Genomic DNA, 20,978 nt, shown 5'->3' with positions numbered 1-20,978 from the left:
GGCCCCTGAAATAGCTGAGGGAATTGATTTCTCACACCTTCTCCTCCATAGAAGGGTCCCAGGAGGCAGGGGCAGGGTCCCATAGAGAGCGGTGGGGAGGGGCGGGGCCCCAGGGGAGGCTGGGTTCAGGACTCCCACCTCCCTCCGCAGCCCCAGAATGTAGGAGGAGGGCCGTAGGGCGTTAGTCTGTCTGTACCCATTTCCACCACCCAGTTCTAGTTGCAGGAGGGCCCTACTTCCACTGACATATTCCCTGAGGACCCCCTTTTGGGGGTAGTGGCACTGGAAAAGCCAGCCAGGGAGTCTGCACCCGGTTCTCCAGGGGAGACCACCGGAGGGTCAGGTGATCTCTCAGACCTGCTCTAAGGGGGCATTCACTGTTGATCCCCCTCCTTTTGTGGAATGTCTTGCTGGATTTCATGGCCTCCTGGGAGGGAGGGAGGTGTCACGTCAATAGCAGCGTAGGGTTAAGAGCTAGAGGTGGCACTGGGGGCAGGGTGGCGGTGGAGGGAACGCTGGTTAGGAATGAGGGCTGGCCATGGGAAGCTTGGGGCTACGGGAAACACGGGGGCCCCATCCAGACTGGCCCCAAGTGTCACCCTCAGGCAGCAAGCCTAGGCCTCAGGCCCCAGAGTGTGGGCCCTGGAAGTCACCTACCTGCTGGTCTCTTCCCCTTGACCTCTGCTGCACCCAGCCGGGAGCCGGGGCTGGGGAGGGGACGTTGTCACTATTCTATGTGGCACAGACAAGGCAGGTTGGGACATTTGAAGACTGAATACAGCGCGCAGTTCGAGGGGAGGTGGAGGGACAGGCGCAGCTGGGGGTCAGCAGGGACGCTCTACTTCAGCTGTGTCCCATGGGGCCAGAAGCCAGCGGGGCCCTGCCTTCTGCGTGTCCCCAGGCTGACCAGGGAGAGCCAGGCTGGGGGCAAGGGGGCCCTCTCGCCAAGGGGCCCGCTGGCCACGTGGCGTTGGCCACCACAATCTCAGACACACAGCACAGCCACCCAGAGCTGCCCAGAGATGCAGACGCAGGAGTCGAGGGCCATGGGGACGACTGGGTGGGCCTCAGAGCTCAACACCCTTGGAAGTGCTCCCAGGGCATGGCTTGGCTCCAAGGCTGCTGAGGCCAGAGTCATTTATGTCAGCCCCGAGGGCCGGAAGCGATGAAACATGCAACCAGCTGGGAAGGAGGACCAGCTGAGGGGAGGATGGCGAGTTTACTCACTCAGCTCAAGACCCCTGTGAGGGGAGGGGACGGCACACAGCAGCAGGAGGGGCAGAGACGGAGCAGAGTAGGGCCCCAAAAGGCTAGGGGCGAAGAGCAGTGTCCATGGCTTTCAGGAGAAACCTGGGGACCCGCAATAATAGGGGAGGGCTGTCTCAGGTTCATCTGGGCCTGATCTGGAGGCTACAGATGGGCTAAGCCCTGCTTGTTGGGGTCCTAGGTCAGCTCACGTTCATGTAGAGGTGTAGACCGCAGCTCGTGCTGGGTTAAATCCTGAGGGTGGCCGGTGGCTGGCAATGGCAGAGGTGGGGGTGGCCCATAGCACCTGGCTGGCCCTGGGGGGACGTGCCAGTCAGCTGCAGGACGTGCCCGAGGCGGGGACGCAGCAGGCCAGGCGGGAGCACACGGGGCGGCAGAGCAGGGACGCGGAGGAGGGGGGTCTGCGGCAGGACGAGGGGCAGGGGCTGGGCTGGCAGCACGAGGGGGCTGAGCAGGGGGCAACCTCACAGCACACGGGCTTGCAGCAGACAGGTGTGCAGCAGATGGGCTTGCAGCACACGGGCTCACGGCAGACAGGTGTGCAGCACACAGGTGTGCAACAGACGGGCACGCAGCAGGCCTGCTGGCAGGGGGAGCAGGTGCAGCAGGAGGGCTGGCAGCTAGACTGCTGGCAGCACGGGGCCGTGCAGGGGCTGGTGCAGGCTGGTGGGCAGCAGGGGCTGGACATACAGCTCACTGGGGTGCAGACGAGGGTCAGGCACGGGGCCGGGGCGCAGCAGCTGGGGGCATGGCAGGGGGCTCGCAGCAGCTCTCTGGGCAGTCGTCCACCTGCCAGCAGGAGCCGGTGCAGGAACTGGGCAGGCAGAGCCGCTGCCGTAGCTCAGGGCGCTGGAGCAGACGGACGGGGTGGACGCGGCCGTGGTGGGAGCGGTGGCTGGAGGAGGGTGAGAGGGTGAATGTGTGAGGGAGTGGACGGGTGAGGCCGTGTGAGGTTTTCCGGTGGTTGGAAAGTGGTGGTGAGGCGTGTGTGTCATTGCATCAGGAAGGCCCAGCAGAGGCCGTTTCCTTGTTGTTGGTCCTGAGGAGACTCGTCGTAATCCCATGACAAGTAACTCATTAAACTCCCGAGGGGCTGGAGCCCAGGGGATCCACGGAACAGGGGTCCAGCCACAGAGGTGGTGTCCAGTAATCTAGAGCCAATCCCGTGGGTGGACCCTAGAGGGCCAGCAGCTCCTGACAGCCACCTGCCTCGCCCCCCACTGAGCATCTTTCTGGGGCTTCTTACTATTATTTTCCCTACTTCTCAACACTCAGTGGAATCACTAGCATATTTTGTTCTTTTTTAATATTCTCTTTATTTCCTCCTGAATCCATATACCAATGAAGGGCACATTGAGTGTCATGTTCGCTGTGGAGTTTTCATAAATTCCTTTTATACTGTTGAGGAATTTCTCTTCTATTCCTAATTTTGAGTTTTTTTCTATCATGAAATTTGTGTTGGATTTTGTCAAAATCCTTTTCTGCATCAATTGAGATCATTTTTTCCCCTTTATTCTGTTAATGTGGTATATTACATTGATTGATTTCTTTAAAAAAATATCGAACCAACCTTGCATTCCTGGTATAAATCCCACTTGGTCATGGTATATAATCCTTTTAATATGCTATTGGAGTCAGTTTGCTAGTATTTTCTTGAGGATTTTTGCATCTGTGTTCATAAGGCATACTAGCGCGTAATTTTCTTTACATCTGGGAAATGCTGGCATCATAGAATGAGTTAGGAAGTGTTCTTTCTTCTGGTTTTTGGAAAAGCTTGAGAAGGTTTGGTGTTAATTCTTTACATGCTGGTAGGATTCACTAGCAAAGCCATCTGGTCCTGGGCTTTTCTTTCCTGGGAGGTTATTGATTAATAATTCAATATCTTTACTATTGAGATCTTTACTGTTGAGGTCTGTTGAGATTTTCTGTTTCATTTTTAGTCAGTTTAGGTAATTTGCGTATTTACGGAAAAATTTCCATTTCATCTAGGTTATAATTTGTTGGCATACAATTGTCCATAGTATTCTTTTATAATACTTTTTATTTCTCTAAGATTCATGGTAATATCCCTACTTTAAGTTCTGAATTTAGTTATTGCACCTTCTCTCTTTTTTTCTTTGCTGGTCAATTTTGTATATCTTTTCAAGGAATCAACCTTGGTCTGTTAATTGTCTGCTGTTTTTCTATTTTCTATGTCATTTATTTTCACTCTAATCTTTATTATTTCCTTCCTTCTTCTGTCTTTGGGTTTAGTTTGCTCTTATTTTTCTGGTTCCTCAAGGTGTTAAGTTAGTTTTTTGATCTGAGATCATTCTTCTTCTTCTTCTCCTTTTTTAATGTTAAATTGCTGTGGTAATTAATACCAAGACAGATGTAGAAAGAATCCAAGCATGACTTCTTTTTTAAAAAATTATTTATATATTTATTTATTTGTCTGTGCCATATCTTAGTTGCAGCACGTGAGATCTTCGTTGCCACATGCAAGATCTTCATTGCGCGTGCAGGATTTTTAGTTGTGGCATGCGGGCTCTCAGTTGCAGCTTGCAGGATCTAGTTCCCTGACCAGGGATCGAACCCAGACCCCCTGCATTGGTAGCATGGAGTCTTAACTGCTGGACAGCCAAGGAAGTCCCATTCTTCTTTTTTAAATGTAGGCATTTATAGCCTTAAATTTCCCTCTGAGCACAGCCTTCACTGCCTCCCATAGGTTCTGATACATTGCATTTTAATTTTAATTCATCATTAGTATTTTCTAATTTTCTGTGACTTTTGACTTTGACCCACATTAAGAAAAATAGTATGTTGTTTAATTTCCACATATTGTGAATTTTCTAGTTTCCTTCTGTTATTGATGTCTAGCTTCATTCCATTGTGCTTGGAATAGACCCTTTGTATGATTTCAGTTTTTAAAAAATCCACTGAGGCTTGTTTTGTGGCCTAACATATGGTTTGTCCTGGAGAGTGTTTAATGTGCTGTTGATGGGTGAGTGTCCTGTATGTGTTTGTCATGACTAGTTGATTTATAGTGCTGTTCAAGTCCTCTATTTCCTTATTGATCTGCCTAGATGTTTTGTCCATTATTGAAAATGGGGTATTCAAGGCTTCAAATATTGTTAGAGAACTGTCTGCTTCTCACTTCAATTCTGCCAATGTTTGTTTCATATATTTTGGGTCTCTGTTGTGTGGTGTGTATGTGTTTTTAATTCTTATATCTTCTTGATGAATTTAGTCTTTTATTCATATATAATGTCCTCCTCTTGTGCATTTTTACAGTTGTTATGATATGGATGAATTGGTCCTTGGTAAGTGTTATGTTGGTCATTTTTTAGAGTCTTAGTGTGTTGATGGGGACTTAAGAATTCTTGAAAAATAAGTTTATTATAGAGAAAGTCAGCTATAAGTCATGGCTGGTTCATCATACTGTGTTAACAATTTAAGACAGTGGAGACATAAGGGTGAAGGCCATGCTTTGCTGTAAGCTCTGCTCGCTGATACCCAATGACGTACGGGCCAATTCCATGATCTCTGGAAGCTTGGGGAGAGAGGGAGTCAAAGTGACAAGACTTTAAAACCAAGTCCTGGGGAGATACTTCAGAGGTGAGGACGTGTGTCAGAGAGAGAGGGGAGGGGGAGAAGGAGAGAGAGAGAGAGAGAGGGAGAGTGAGAGGGAGGAGGGGTGGGACGGAGGGGAGGGGAGGAGGACAAACTGACAGGTCTCTGGATTCCCCATTCTACTTTTTTTTTTAATAGATCTTTACTGGAGTATAATTACTTCACAATACTGTGTTAGTTTCTGTTGCACAACAAAGCGAATCAGCCATATGCACACACACGTCCCCATGTCCCCTCCCTCTTGAGCCTCCCTCCCACCCTCCCTATCCCACCCCTCTAGCTCATCGCAAAGCACCGAGCCGATCTCCCTGTGCTATGCTGCTGCTTCCCACCAGCCAACTTTTTACATTTGGTAGTGTATATATGTCCATGCCACTCTCGCCCCAGCTTCCCCCTCCCACCCCATGTCCTCAAGTCCATTCTCTACGTCTGCATCTTTATTCCTGTCTTGCCCCTAGGTTCTTCAGAACCTTTTTTTTTTTTTAGATTCCATATATATGTGTTAGCATACGGTATTTGTTTTTCTCTTTCTGACTTACTTCACTCTGTATGACAGACTCTAGGTCCATCCACCTCACTACAAATAACTCAATTTCATTTCTTTTTATGGTTGAGTAATATTCCATTGTATACATGTGCCACATCTTCTTTATCCATTCATATGTCGACCCCATCCCACTTTTAACTAAAGAAGCCATTTTAAAAATGTGGACCATTTTTGGTAAATTTTCTAATTTTTTCTTTTTCAAAGCCTCTTGTCCTTGTCTTATGACTGTAACATCTTCTTGAATGTCTTTGTGTTATATTTAGGATCTTTAAAAGGTCTCCCCTGCTTCTTAACTTTTCTGCCTCCTGTGGGGTGCATTTTTACGTTTGTATCCTGGTGTTCCATTCTCATGCCGCTGCTTTTCCTCGTTTGCTGGGGTGAGGGTGGGGGTGGTCCTTGGTGGCCTGGGCTCCTCTTGCACCGTGTGTGTCATTCTGTGCTGTGTTAGAGAAATCTCACCTGCGTGGGGAAGTTGACATGGCGCCTGGGATTGGGGTGGGGGTCTGTCAGGCAGTGGGCTTCACTTTGGAGTAAGAGATGGGGGCCCAGATGCAGGAATGAGAGAGCTGTGGACTGGGGTGCCAGCAGCTTCCTAGGGGCCTCAGCGTCCTGCACCCCCGCCCCCCAGTGAGGGGTTAAAGTGCCCTGGAGCTACACACGTCCTGGGAGGGTGTGGGACAGCCGGGCACTCTCCCTGGGTCCAGCCGTTCACTCGGCCCCCCTCCCTGTGGCCACGTTCCATCCTCCTTCCCCCAGGCCTGCCCACAGGGAGCAGAGTGGCGCGGTGCCCCTGGGCCAGGCCAGCCCCTCCTATTGTGCCTTGCCTTGTGGTCAGCACACTCTCTTCTACTTCCGTCTCATGTGTCAAGCCCCTCATACATCTGTAAGCTGACCCCCCTGTCCCCACGGTGGGTCTTGGGAAGTTTGGGTGGGATGGTGGGTGGGCTGAGCCCTCCATCTTGAACTGGAGGCATCAACTCTCTTGGAGGGCTGGCTTTCTCACAACCACCCCGCACTCCGGATATTCGGCTGACCTGGAGTCCAGTCTCATTCCACTTGAATTCCGAGTACCCAGATTCTTTTGACTGCACCCCCATTCACTCTGCTGCGGCACAGACACTATTGGTTTAATTTCCCCATCCAAAGCAGGAACTCCATTTGTGGCTCCTGTTTTTTTCATGAATATTTTAATTATTTTAAACCCCTTAAACCTTAATTATAGTTTCAACTCTTTTTATTTTCATTTTGTTGTGAAAAATTTCAAACATATGGAAAAGTTGAAAGGATTAAACACGTCCACTCCGAGAATCCACCACTGACCCTGTGCTTCATTTGCTTCCTTGGGTACCTACCCAGGAAACCCTCATATCCATGTATCTTATTTTGTGAAGCATTTCAAAGTAAGTTACCAACAGCTGTACACATCACTCAGGCACTTTAGGAAGCATACCCTTAACTAGAGTTCAGTGTTCATGACCTGGAACGTCCTTCCTGCCCACCCCCCCAAGTCAACTTCACCCCAGCCCTCCAGAAGCAGCCACTCTTATGATTTTTTCAAATCACCTATTAGTTCAGCTTGTCTGAGGGCTTCATCTAATGGGATCACACAGCAGGTGCCTTCGTGCCGGGCTTCCTTCGCCAGCACAGGGTTTCTGAGGTTCATCCCTGCTGTTGTGCTGATTGCATTCTGTTGCCTGACTACATTGGGCTTTGTTGACCGGCTCCTGGGCTGATGGACATGTGGCCAGTGCCAGCTTCTGTCTGCTGTCTTCCAGCCTCCAGCACCCAGAAGCCGGGACAGTCGCCAGGTGCTCATTACACTGCAGGGTAGCTCTGACTTGTAGGAAACCCTTTCTTCTCTTGAGCTGAAATCCGCTCCCCTGTCACCCGGTTCCTGGTCCAGGCTTCTGGGCAACATGCAGCGAACCTCGTCCCTGGAAAGCCCTTTGGGAGATTGCAAGCAGCTGCAGGTGCGTCGGGCTCTTCCTCCCTGCCCCCCACCCCATTGATCATTCCTCATCAGCACCGTTTCCAGGCTCCCAGAGAGCCCTGGAAAGGATCAAGGAGGATCAAGGTCCTCAATGCAGACACTGAGGAGAACGTCCCCTTTGGATTCAACAGCCTGGGCCACCACTCCTCCCAGAGGGCCCCCGCCCCCCTCAATGTCCCAAGGGGCATGACCGTCCCAGAAGAACTGCCCCAGGACAGGACTGCATGCTGGCCTCAGCTTGTCCAGGACAGCAAACCTCAAGGAGACAGGGCTTAGGGAAAATCACACACAAACCCAGCACTGAGGGGCAGAGATTTATTTTTTATAGATTGCTAAGCTTTCATGGATAAGAAAAGTATGGCGGATTTCCCGCCCCTATGGGATGTGGGTCCACCCCCGATTCAGCACTGAGATGTGCGGACGGAATCTTGATAACTAGACAAGGAGAAGTCTTCTGAAATCAATAGCAGAGAATTGATTTTCCAGATGATTAGTCAGCAGCAGGAAGGGGTTCCGCAGGGGACAGGCCTGCAGGTGAGGGCAGGGCAGGAGGGCTGGCGGGCGGGGACTACCCACACGACCGACTTGCAGCTCACGGGCACGCAGCAGGATGCCTGGCAGGGGCTGGGCACGTGGCAGGCTGGGCTGCAGCCGGAGGCCACTGGGCAGCACGGGGACGGGCAGCTGCAGGCCGGCCGGCACAGCAGAGCCACGCGGGGGGCATCGCAGGAGCCCCTGCAGCCCAGGGCAGGACAGCAGACAGCAGGACGGGCCGGCTGGCAGCCCTCAGAGCAGCTGGCATGGCACACGGTGGCATGGAGCTGGGTGGGGTCAGGGCAGAGGGCAGGGCTGGTCCGGAGGCTCCTTCCCCGGGGCTGCCTCCATACCCGGACTGTGGCGTCCTGGCCACGAGGCACCTGGGTGTCTTCCTCGTGGCGACCTGTTGTCTTTCCTCCTCGTCCCCCACTTGGGTCTCTTCCTGGAGTTTCTGGTCGCAGTGACTCAGTTCAGGAAGCTTCTTCTCAGCTGGAGGCTGACGGTGACCCAGCGGCCCTGTGACTTCTGGAATCGGAGCCTGGGTTGGATGGGGAAGTGCCGTCAGTTGGGGACGGGGGCCCCACTTCATGATTTTCAAGGCCCTCCCCAGTTTTACACACCCTGTGCTTTGTCCACACAAGTACGGCCACACTCACCGCACCAGCGTCCCCCATTGCGATTTGGAAACTCAGTGATCCAGAAGGTTCTCCCTCAGGGTCGGGCGCCTCACTGGGGGCTGTGGCCACGTTATGGCCATAATCATAACGGCGGGGTTCCAGCTTTGTGCCAGGGCTGCGCTAAGCATTTTACATGGACTCTCTCGTAACTGATCAATTATCAATCCTGCCACCATTCAAGGGGCAGGTGATACCCCATTTGCACAGATGTTCAGTCAGGAAGATCTGGAAGGATCCCAGGATGTGTGCACGTTCTCACCACTGCGAACGGAGAAGCAGGCATTGAGGCTGCTCGGCCTCACTCTGGAACCCATGGTCTTTCCATTGTGCCTAACGGTGCTGGGACCTTAGGGGTTCACTGGTGACATACCCCAAAGTCCAGAATCAGTTGGCACAGACAAGAGTGAGGGACAGACAGATGCAAATATCCATCACATTTGGCCCTGGAGAGCATGGCTTAGGTGTGTGACCCCTGTGAGCTTCCGACTCAGAATTGCCCACCTAGGTCAGGCAGCACTGGGTCGGTCCCAGGAGGACCGAGTGTGGAGGGAGGGGCTGAGCAACCTCTGGATTCCTCTCCGCACCCAAGGGTCTGGTGAGCCGGGCCCTGCAGAGCGGTTTGGAGCGAGCTTGGAGCCAGCGTGAGACTCCCCAGTGCCCCTCCGTGGGCGGGGGGCAGCGGGCCGGAGCGTGGTTTACGGGTTCCTCCCACCTCCCTGCCCTGTGTTCTGTCTACATGTCGGCCACAGCATGTTATTCTGTGGTGGGTGCTATTTACAGGGCGTGGCCGTCTCTCAGGGCAGTGCTGCTTCCTCCTCTGAGGCTGTGTCCCCGAGACCCTCTGCACCTGTGCAGGCCCCCTGTGACTGCTGGTGTGGACAGAGGGGGCTCCCCTAGGAAGCCCTGTGATGAGTCCGACACCACGGTAATGAAGTCACCCCAAGGCTGAAGACCACTGTGGTCTCAGGAACTAAAGCATGATCAGAACTTGCAAAACTAAGAGACTGGAGCTGACCTGAGACCACACAGCAGGTGAGCTTGAGGCTTCTGGACAAGCCATGACCCATGAGGTCAGCCCTTCACACGCTCCTCCTTGGGCTCTGACCACAAGTCAAAACCATACTTAAAACAAAGAGAATTTGGGGCAGCCCCATGTGACCACATGTCCATGTATGACCTTGTTACTGAGCAATACATTTGAAACAGTCAGTTGTCTTACAAGTCAGTCGCTAGAAGAGTGAAAGCGAGCCTTCTGTACTTACCTGCTTTCTACGTCTCCTGTGCTCCTCATTGCTTCCTGTACAGCCAGTGTCCACCTGAGTCCATTTCTATTCCACCTCAAGGACATCCTTCAGTACTTCTTGTAGTGCAAGTCTGCAGGTGAGGAATCCTCTCGCTTTTGTTTTTCTGAAATTGTTTCACTTCACCCTCAGTTTTGAAGGAATTATTTTTTTGGTGGGGGGCTAGATCTAGAATTTTTTTTAACATCTTTATTGGAGTATAATTGCTTTACAATGGTGTGTTAGTTTCTGCTTTATAACAAAGTGAATCAGCTATACATATACATATATCCCCATATCTCCTTCCTCTTGAATCTCCCCCCCACCCTCCCTCTCCCACCCCTCTGGTGGTCACAGAGCACCGAGTGGCTGCTTCCCACTAGCTATCTGTTTTACATTTGGTAGTGTATATATGTCAATGCTGCTGTCTCACTTCGTCCCAGCTTATCCTTCCCCCTCCCCGTGTCCTCAAGTCCATTCTCTATGTCTGCATCTTTATTCCTGTCCTTCCCCTAGGTTCTTCAGAACCACCTTTTTTTTTTTTTAATAGATCTAGAATTCTTGATTGGGAGTTTTGGTCTTTATCATTTTACTGATGTCATCCCACTATCTTCTGTCTTTCACTGTTTCTGATGAAAAGTCAGCTGTTGTTATCTTTTTTCTTGTATGTAGACTGTTTTCTCTCACTGCTTTGAAGATACTTCTTTTTATTTTTGATTTTCATCACTAACTATTAAGTGCCCAGATTTGGTTTTCTTTGTATTTATCCTGCTTTGGGTTTTTTAAGATTCTTGGATCTGTAAGTTGTTTCAAATCAACCTCAAATCAAGTTCTGAGGTTGAACTTACATATATGTTAGCATGATATTGTCTCACAGGTCTTTTTTTTGTGTGTGTGGGCAGTATTTTAATAAGTCAGAGACTCAATTTTTTAACTCATATTTGTTCACAGTAAAATATATCATACTGTCCTTGAATTTATAGCTTATTCACCATTTCTTAGAATGTTTTCTAAAAAGGGCTTACAATTATGAATCCTTCCTTTATCTCTTTTTGTTTTGAATTTTATTTAATTTATTTTTTTATACAGCAGGTTCTTATTAGTCATCCATTTTATCCACATCAGTGTATACATGTCAATCCCAATCTCCCAATTCATCACACCACCACCCCCCACCACTTTCCCCCCTTGGTGTCCATACGTTAGTTCTCTACATCTGTGTCTCTGTTTCTGCCCTGCAAACCGGTTCATCTGTACCATTTTTCTAGGTTCCACATATATGCGTTAATATACAATATTTGTTTTTCGCTTTCTGACTTACTTCACTCTGTATGACAGTCTCTAGATCCATCCACGTCTCTACAAATGACCCAATTTCATTCCTTTTTATGGCTGAGTAATATTCCATTGTATATATGTACCACATCTTCTTTATCCATTCGTCTGTCGATGGGCATTTAGGTTGCTTCCATTCACAGGTCTTCTCATTTTTCTTAATTCTTCTTTCTCTTTCAGACTGGATAATTTCTATTCATGTATCTTCACATTCACTCACTCTTTCTTCTTCCATCTTCAATCTGCTGTTAGGCCCACCTAGTGGATATTTTATTTCAGCTATTGTGCTTTTCATTTCTAGAATCCCCCCTCCCTTTTTTAAAAGTTTCCATTCCTCTACTGAGATTCCCTATCTATTCACTCATGGAAATAATATTTTCCTTTAATTCTTTGAACATACCTTCCTTTGATTCTTTAAACATATAGCTGCTCTAAGTCATTGTCTGCCAGCCCAATATCTGGACCATCTCAGGTTGCATTACTATTGTGTTTTTCTTTAACTGTGAATTACATTTTCCTAGTGATTTTTGATAGTATATTAGAAATTATGGTAATACATTCGGAGAGCCTGCATTCTCTTATCTTTTACTGACTATTCACTGATTTTCTAGCAGACAGTCACTTACTAACTGATCACCTTGAACTTGTTTGTGCAGGTTTGGTTTTACACTTTGTTAGGGTGGAACTGTGGAAAGTCCAAAGCACTTCCTAAGCTCTACATTTTGGTGAGACTCAACTTCCAAACTGTCTTCCCTGGAAATCTTGTCGTGGGTTGGCTAGGCTTTGTCAGGGCAGGTCTGGAGTGGGTCCTACTAGGGTAAGGAGTAGGGACCCCTGCCCCTTAGGTGCAGACTGTGTGGGGTCTCAGTGGGACACCAGGGGAAGTGCACTCTCAATCTGACAGCAGCTTCTCTGTAGACTCCGGTGGTCTTGCCCTGAGTATAGACAGCCCCTCCCTCTTCCATAGATTTACAGGGAGCTTATGCACAGGTCCCTCCTTTCTGATGGCCCCCCTCAGATTCTAGGTGATTCCAGTGCCAACTACTGGTCTCTTCCTCTTCAGCAGAGTGGGGCCCTCACATTCTGCCCGAACTCCAGCTCACTGTTCTGCATCTGGGGCGTTGACCCCAGGCCGAGAGCTGGGCAAATGTGCAGGTCATCTTGTGGGTTTCCTTCCTCTCAGGAGTCACAGTCTGTGCTGCTTCTTGCCCACTGCCTGGGAATGGAGGCTCATCAATTTTCTTTAGTTGTACACTTGACAGGAGGGCTGGCTTGGTACCAGCCTCTCCATCCGGTTTTCCCAGTATTATTTTGTCTCCATGTTCAACTCTGTCTGCAGCAGAGGCTGTGGCTTGAGGAGGTGTCTGGGTATCTTTCATCTTTGCCTCAGTGCGGAACCAATGGACATAGGCATCTGTCAGGCAGGTGGAGCTAAATCCACCCCCGTTGCTGATAGAGGACTTGGATAGGAGTGTGGCTTCTGGAACAGAATGAGGCAGACTCTGCTGACAGGCTATCCTGGAACACCATAGACCCCCAGGGGCAAGGGCCTTTGTGCCGAGGTCGCCCTGGCTAGGCAGACCAGCAGGTGCTCGCCACAGGCAGGCAGGTGCCACTCCTCGTCCCAGAGCCGCCCCTTGGATGATCCTCCTGCTCCTGCAAGGGAGGCTGGGGTGCTGGTGGGTGTCTCTCCTTGTGGAAGAGAAGTCAGGGGTGGGGAGCAGTGTTTCCCCTGACAGACAGGTCCTACCCGTGAGTGTTTCCCTGGGCCCGGATGTGTGTGCGTCTGTGTGGTGCCTGGACCACGCTGGGCTGTGTGCCCGTCTTTGGGGACCCTGCCTTAGAAAAGTCTCGTCAATCCAGCCCTGTGTCTTTCAACTCAGCAGCCTCTTGCAGGAGTTTGTTTGTTTGTTGTTGTTGGTTTTTACAAAAACACCATCATCTACATTAAATTCTCAGTTAAGCCTCCTCATTGTCAAGGATGGAGGTGCAATAAGAGACCCTGAATTCTTTATGAAAACGGTACGGAGGTTTAGCCACATGCATATCCAGATTTTACAGCAAAAGCACCAGGGAGGGCAGGGAGTGGCTTTGGGGCTGTAGGACGGGCAAGAGCCGGGGGAGGCGGGAAGTGGGTGCCGGGCGGGAGTGGCTGTGTCCCCTCACCTTGGCTGGTCAGTGTACCACCCGCCGCCAGACCAGACAGCCCCTCCTCAAGTCCCTCACAACCCCACACTGACACCTGCAGGCCCCGAGGTTGTGCTGGCCACACGGGTGCAGGCGGTGCCCACTGGACGTGTCCAGAGGCGACCCTTCCACAAGCAGCGCACATCTCCTGCCGCTGCCCCCCGGGGCCCCTGCTCCTCACACACTTCCCTGGGGACATGCTGGTCCTGCTTTTCGTGGAGCTGCGTCTCCGTGGCTTTGTCACTTGGTTCTCTATAAGGCTTTCTCAAGACGAGGAGCCAAGGTCACCAACCACCAGAAGTTCTCCGAGACCCAACCCTTTGTCCTCAGGACCCTGTGGCCGAGGAGTCCCCATCCTTCGTGTGTGTCAGCTGGCCCCCCCACCTCCAGCTCGACACCCCTGGATACTCGGGGACCAGGCAGATGTGCTCTGCTCTCCTCGCATCCGCAGTGGAGCTGGCCGAGGAGGAGAGCAGCTTCCGTGGCTGTTCGAGGACCAGCGTCACACAGAGAGGGACATCTGGAGATTCGTACAAAAGTGGCTCAGGTGAAATTTTAAGGAATGAGGCAGAATCCAGATGGAGCCAGTAAGGCACGCAGGCAGGTTGCCAAGTGACCAAGAGCTTGAAGAGGGGCAATTAGTCATGAAGGTATGTCAGGGCCAAACAACTAAAATCTACAACAGAAAACTATGTCCCGGGAGATGGCCCGGAAGAAGCAAAAACAAGGAAGACAACAGTCGTGTCCGTGTTGTCCAGACGCCCACGGCCCGGGTATAAAGGCCCCCGGGGCGGCCGCCTGCAGACATCACCACCCTTCTCCCGACGCCAGCGCAGCCCCACACCACCGTGTGCCACACCAGCTGCCCCTCGGGCTGCCAGGCTGTCTGCTGCACATCCAGCCCCTGCCAGGCGACCGGCATGCCCGTGAGCTGCAAGCCAGTTGTATACGTGCCCGTGAGCCACAAGCCAGTTGTATATGTGCCCGTGAGCCGCAAGCCTGCCGTGTGCCTGCCCGCGAGCTACAAGCCTGTGCGCGTGGCCTCCTCCTGCCACTCCTCCGTGTGCTGCCAGCCCTCCCGCCCTGCCCTGCTCTGCAGACCCGCCTCCTGCAGCACCCCTTCCTGCTTCCGATCACGCGCCTCCTCCCAGCGGCTCCCACTGCAGACGGGGTCACACCTGTACCCCTCCCGGCACGAGTCCTCAGTGGGCCTCCAGGTTCTACACGTGGCAGGCGACGAGCACGCTCAGCCAACCCTCTGAACTCGGGCGAGGAGGTGGCAGGATGATCTGGACCCTTCTGTGAGCTGGCGCATCCCCCCTGGGAAGCCCTGGTCCCCAGGGTCCTCCTCTGTCTCCAGCAGGAAACCACGCCCCACGTGAGCCAAATAAATCGTGCTTTCCCCATGCGACAATCTTCCCGGCTGTCTTTCATTTCTATCTCCTGGCCAGCTAGTCTGCTACCAAGGATTTAAGGCTGATCTCTTCAGTGATACCTGTCCCCAGCGGCTCATGGAAGGTGGGAGGTTTTGGGCGGAGGGAGTGGCCGACGAGGCCCAGGTGCAGGTGGCACGGGCACCGACTTGTCTGTTTCTGTGGCTGGTCTCGCTTCCCGTCAGCTATCGTGTCCCGCCCCAGGGAGTGAGGGCCAGCTTCCCCATCGTGTGGGAAGACGTCCCGTTTCCAGTGTCACGGGGAGTCGAGCCCAGTGGGGCAGCTCTGACTGCTTTGGAGTCAGGTTCGTAGAACTAGGATAGCTCTGGTCCTCAGCCCATGACTCACTTCCATCGCTGGTGCACGTATCACCCACTGTTAATTGATGATCAGTTATTGCTTCTTATAATAAACCCCCATGAATACCCTACCTAACATGGAAAGTAGAACATCAATAATTTACCCCTAACTTCGTGGGGCAACCACAGTTGGAAATGTGTGCTCATTATCCTGTTACCTTTTAAAAAAATACAGTTGCGTCACATCTCTCTGTATTCTCGAAAGGTGTAATTTCCGATTTGGTGGTTTCGCATGATGTCGGAAGGGCATTATCCCGAATGTAATCTTCTGGAACTTACTTTTTTCACTCCCTGTTCTGTTGCTGTTTCCTCCGCAAATCCGTGCGGTGTAGTCCATAGGTTTAGACCCCTCCCCACTGTCCTGTCGTGGGACTATCTCAGGTTAGATCTGCTCCAGTGGATGGCGGGCGTGCGGGCCCTGAGGGGATTGCGGGGGGACCTGGCTGTGGACTGTCCTTGACACTCCTGTTGGCATCCACGGCCTGTCTATTTGGGGCCAAGCCAAGCTCCGCCCGATGCAAGGTGCTCGCCGTCAGTGTGTCTGGCAGAGGGAATGACAGCACGCGGGAGAGGCGGGCCCTGCAGGACACGCTGGGCAGGGAGCCGGTGTGCCCAGCAGGGCCAGCTTCAACCATAGGGGCACTTTCAGGAAACGTGCCTTGGGCGCAGGTGGAGCACCGCGGGCAGGTGAAGCTACAAGGAGCTGACGGAGATGCAGGAAAATTGACTTCTCCCCCCTCGGAAGCAACCACAGATTCCATGCCTTTTGTTTCTGGGATTTATTTTGTAACAAATTTTCCTCAGAGCTTTGCTAAGGCAGCAGATGGGTGTGGTTTGAGATACACCAGCACCGCGTTGGCCAAGGTCTCTTCTACTTTGTTTCCAGACATAGAGAGAGCCCTGCCCTGTGGGCCTGAGCATGACTGCCCATCTGCGGGAGTGCCCTCCAGGTGCCGCGGTCCTTCCCTTCCAGCCCTCAGGGGACCAGATGTCACAATACAGCCAGAGATCCCAGTGCCGTGCGAAGCGCCCCAGCTCTCCAGGCGTGGCCCCTGAACCCTAGGCTTCCTTTGCTCTCTGTCAAGGGTAGCGCCCCTTCCCCTTCCCTGTGGGCGGGGAGGGGACACAGTCCCTCCCAGGACGTTTTTGCTACTGATTGCCCTGATTTCCAACCTTTTAATTTATGCCCTGGAGGCAGATGATAGAGCTGATCTATCGAGGTGATCTGGGACCTATTTCCATGGTTTAAATTTCCCCAAATTTTACCTTTCGGTAAAACTGAGCCAGAAACGGAACCAGTCAGGTTGGACATACAGTCTCACGCGCATGCACACACACGTGCAAGTGCTCACACAGGACATATACACTCACGCATGTTCCTACGTCCCGCGTAAACACGTATACGACACGCACGCACGTGCACACGCACGCACGCACACGCAGGCAACCCAGGGCGCGCCGGCCCCTCCCCGCACGCGCCGCCTGGTCTGACAGCTGTCGCAGCCTCTGCAGCCCGTCTCGCCTGCTGTCAGGTCAGTCTGGGCTCTACTTTCCGAGCAGTTTGTCGAGCCCACAGCACCGTTGACCTGACAGACCCACCCCCAGGTTTCCTGTCTCAGGTCGGGCACGTGGGAACTGATGCTGAGTCGCAGGCTTCCCAGCAAAGCCCCGGTCACAGCGCCTTCCGTCTGCGCCCTCTCCCGGCTCCAGGCTGTTACTGCAGGGGCTTCATCCATCCCGTCACCACCTGGACCACACATGCGCACACAGGTGCACACGCAGGCACACACACACACACACACACACACACACACACACACACACACAGGCACACGTGCTGGACTGGCTCCTCGGGGTCCCTGGTTAAACTGGCCGATGGTAACTCCTGTGAAGCTCGCGGCGCAGGTGGGGACGGGAGGCCAGCAGGAGCTGTAGCTGTGTTGCCAGGTGAGCTGTGCAGCCAGATAAAGATGCCAGCAGAGCCAGAGAAAGGAAATGAGTTTTATTGCCTTTGAAGCATTTTCCCTAGCTCCCCCTGCAGGAACCCCCTGTGTGAACTTGGGGTTTATCTCCCAGTGCATTTCTTCATCCAGGTTCTGAAACAATACATTTCCATTCCTTGGCATGTTTTTAAAGTTTAGATGTTGTCATAAGCTGTGTATCTTTTTGTAACTTGCTTTTTTCCCTCAGTGTTATGTTGGAGCAATTCATCCCTGCTGATAAGCGTAGCTCTTGGCATCTGTTCAGGGCTGTATAGTAGTCCACTGACCAAATGTACTATGGTCTATCTGTTTAGTCTCCAGTCACAGACATTTAGGTTCTTCTTAATTTTTAGCTACTACCCCAAATGCTGCAAGTTTCCATTATTTTAACTTGTTTCTTGTGCACACATGCCAGTGTTTCTTGAGCTTATCTATCCAGAAGTGCCCTGCTTGTGTGTCACCGTGCACGTCTTCACCCACACCAGAGGGTGTAAATCTCTCCACAAAGGGGTTGTTCCCATTTGATGCTGCCAGCAGGTGTGAGATGGGCTATTCCATGTCTTAAACCACAGCCACCATGGTCAGATGTTCCAAGTTTGGACGGTCTGGTAGTTGTGAAATGTCTTGGGAACTTTATTTTCTATTTTATATATATTTTTATAGGGTGATGCCCATGCAGAAAAGTACACAAAACATAAAGACACAGCTTGATGGCTATTCACAGAGTGAGCATTACCTGTAACTGCCACCAGGCCCAGGAAGTGGGCATATCCAGCCCCGACACTGTCCGGGGCCTCCTCCAATCACCCCCAGCCCCCAACCTCCCAGAGTAACCATCATTCCTCTAGAAGGAATGATGTGTTTTGAGTGGTTTTGAGCTCCTATAAGTAGAATCGCACTGTATACATTTCCTTTTATCAACAGTCTTTACCTGTTTTAGGTGCTCAGGTGAGTCTAGCCTCACAAAGTGAGGGAGGGAGCTGTCTTCTTTTTGTATTCTCTGGAAGAGTTTGGACCAGTTTGGAGACATTTATTCCTAGACTGTCTGAGTCTGGTATTGTCTTCGTGGGTGGATTCTAACACCTGATTCAATTTCTTTAATTGTTAAAGGTTATTCAGATTTCTGAGAAGTTCACTGTGGTAAGTTTTATATATTTTTAGAGAATTTATTGGGATAAAATTGTTGTAATAGCCAATGATTATTTTAAAAATCTCATATCTGTAGTTCTGCCGTAATTTTCAATCCCAATTTCCTAGGAGTCTTTATCGTGCCTTGTCTTTTATTCTGCTGGCCAATTCCACAAGCCAAAGATTTGTCTTTTCAGAGAACCATCTTTTGGCTTTGTTGGTCTGTGCAGATAATTGTTTTCTATTTCATTAATTTCTGCCCCTGATTTTGCTATGTATATACTGAATGGTTTTAACCACTTTTCCACGATACTTTTCATAGAAAAGCTTCAGAAAACAGCACAGATATTTTCAATATGTCATATAGTGGAACAAAGCCAAAAAGGAAACGTCAGTCCCTTGTTTCAAAGTGATGATAGTCAGTCATAGCTGAGTATCATTGTGATAGATACTATTTTTGGGGGTATTTAGCTGAAATTCTTTTTTGATGGATGTAAAAGATTCAAATGTATTTATACCTCAACCGCAATTTTTTAGGCCACTGTGACATTTCCTCATAAATTTGGAAGTTCTTTGAGACAAAATGTACCCAAAATATTAGTTGGACAGAGTCTCATTTCAGCAAGATCATCTAAAGCTAAATAAAAGTATTTGAAAATTTTCAAATTTTGAATAAATTAACCTTTAATGCCGTTCGTCTGCTTGCTCTGTCATGTTCTGAGAAGAGTGTGTCAGTCTTTCCCTGTGAAGATTTGTCTGTCTTCCTTGGACTTGAGGCTACACTTTGTGGTATATGGACGCTGGGGATTATTACGTTTTTCTGGTGAATTGAACTTTATTATGATTAATTAGAAATCGTCTTCATTCATAATAACATTTTCTACCTTAAAGTGTATTTTGTCTATTAAAATAGTTGTTCTAGATATCTTTGGTTGGGTGGTTTTTTTTTTTGGCTGCGCCGGGCAGCATGCAGGGTCTTAGTTCCTGGACCAGGGATTGAACCGTGCTCCATGCACTGGGAGCCTGGAGTCTTAACCACTGGACCACCAGGGAAGTCCCACGGTTGGGTGTATTTTTTCTCCTCTTTTACTTTCAACCTTCCTGCCCTTTCTGTTTTTGGGGTTGGTCACACCTCTACCCTCCTTATCACTGAAAGCAGGTTTCTGCCACTCAGCTGCAGCGTCCGTCCAGGGCTCTTGTTTTACCTCGACTTTTTTCTAACCCCACGAATTAGCCGCGTTGTCATTATTCTACTCAGCTCGTATTTGTTCATCCACACGCCTACCAACTAGTGCCCTCACTGCCCCGCCTCCCGGACCCTCCTGCTGGGATGCTGTCCTTCTTGCCTGAGACCCCTTTCAGTGAGGGTGTGGCTGGTAAACGCCGAAGGATCGTGTGCTGTCCTGGTTCTCTCTCGGTGGGTGTTTGTCGGGGATGCAGGTCCAGCTTGACACCATCCCATCCCGGCGCTTCGGCCGCCCTGCCTGCCGCTGCCGAGAAGCCCCCTCTTCGTTGTTCTTCACGGTCAAGCTGCTCCTTTTATTACCGACCAGGGTTCTTGGCCTCCTTAATCGATAGAAATTGATCAGAGGCCAGATGAAAAATTCAGGCAAAGCTTAACTGGGACTCGTGCCGCAGCAGGAAGGAGTGAGAACAAGTAATGGGTGCCCTTGCTCGCTCCCGGAAGTGGGGGGGGGGGGCGAGCTGCTTCTTAAATGGGTTGAGGGTAGGGGCGGGGCAGTGGGGCGGGCCAGGGGCGTGGCTTGGGTCGGCTGCCCACTCCCTTGGTGGTGCTGTGTGCAGGGATCACGCGCAGGACCTTCAGAAGTGGCAGGTGCGTTTTTGGTCTTTTTGTATCTTGTTGTCCATAATTTGCCCCAGTTGTGCGTGCACGCAGTTATTTTTAGTCCCTTATAGTTTCTTTGTATCTGTTGCTCCAGGAGATGTTTGTCCAGGTGCAAGCCCTGCAGCAAAGGGTCCCGGACCCCGGGTCCCAGCCCACGTCTCCCTGGTGCTGTGGACACTGCCTCTCCTAAGCATTCTCTGTCTCCACCGCGTGGATTTCTTCTTTCATCATGTGCCGTCATTTCTGGAACACGGTCTCTGTCTCTGCTTCTCTCTGGAGAACCACGTGACGTGTACCAGCCCTTCTCTATCTTCCGAGTCTGCTAGTCGCTTGCCATTTTTTAGAAGGTGTCTTAGTTTCCGTGTAATTTCTTCAGGTCAGCATCCTGCTTCGTGTGCACCGTAGGCCCTGGTCTCTCCAACCTGCCGTCCCACCCGGGCCGTGGGTTTTATTGCAGTGATTTTGTATGCTTTGGCTTTAGAAGTCGTATTTGGTTCTCTCAAATATCTGTTTTTAAATAGTATCTTGTTCCTTTCTCTCATTTCTCATCCCACCTTTTAGTTCTATGGTTGTTTAAGCACACGTACTTACAAATCTGTGATCAACAACCCACAGCATGAAGTTCTGGGAAAGTCTGTTGTGTCCGTCGCCCTTGGCGTGGGGATGCGTGTCCCCATGTGCGCTGTTTTGAGGGTCGTGGGCTCACGCTCAGGTTCTCAGTGGTGTTAACGCTGCCCGGCAGGCTGGGGGTGCCTCAGGGAAACATGTGCCGGGACCGGGTGCAGCTCACTGTAAACCG

General features: G+C 51.0%; 1 protein-coding gene and 1 pseudogene across 2 annotated transcripts in view; one reads left to right on the top strand and one right to left on the bottom strand.

The window, feature by feature from the left end:
* The window catches only part of TSPEAR (thrombospondin type laminin G domain and EAR repeats), a 90,691-nt gene that overhangs the window by 6,416 nt on the left and 63,297 nt on the right, over window positions 1–20,978 (top strand). The window lies entirely within an intron of this gene.
* Window positions 1,580–8,626, bottom strand: LOC309659593 (annotated as a pseudogene). Its single transcript has 4 exons — window positions 8,609–8,626; window positions 8,356–8,490; window positions 8,012–8,150; window positions 1,580–2,161 (listed from the first exon to the last, which is right to left on the bottom strand). The product of its transcript is annotated as an uncharacterized misc_RNA (transcript).

The sequence above is a fragment of the Balaenoptera physalus genome (genome assembly GCF_965194825.1).
Source record: "Balaenoptera physalus genome assembly, chromosome: 4".
NCBI lineage: Eukaryota > Metazoa > Chordata > Mammalia > Artiodactyla > Balaenopteridae > Balaenoptera > Balaenoptera physalus.
This window is presented reverse-complemented; position numbering and strand designations above follow the sequence as displayed.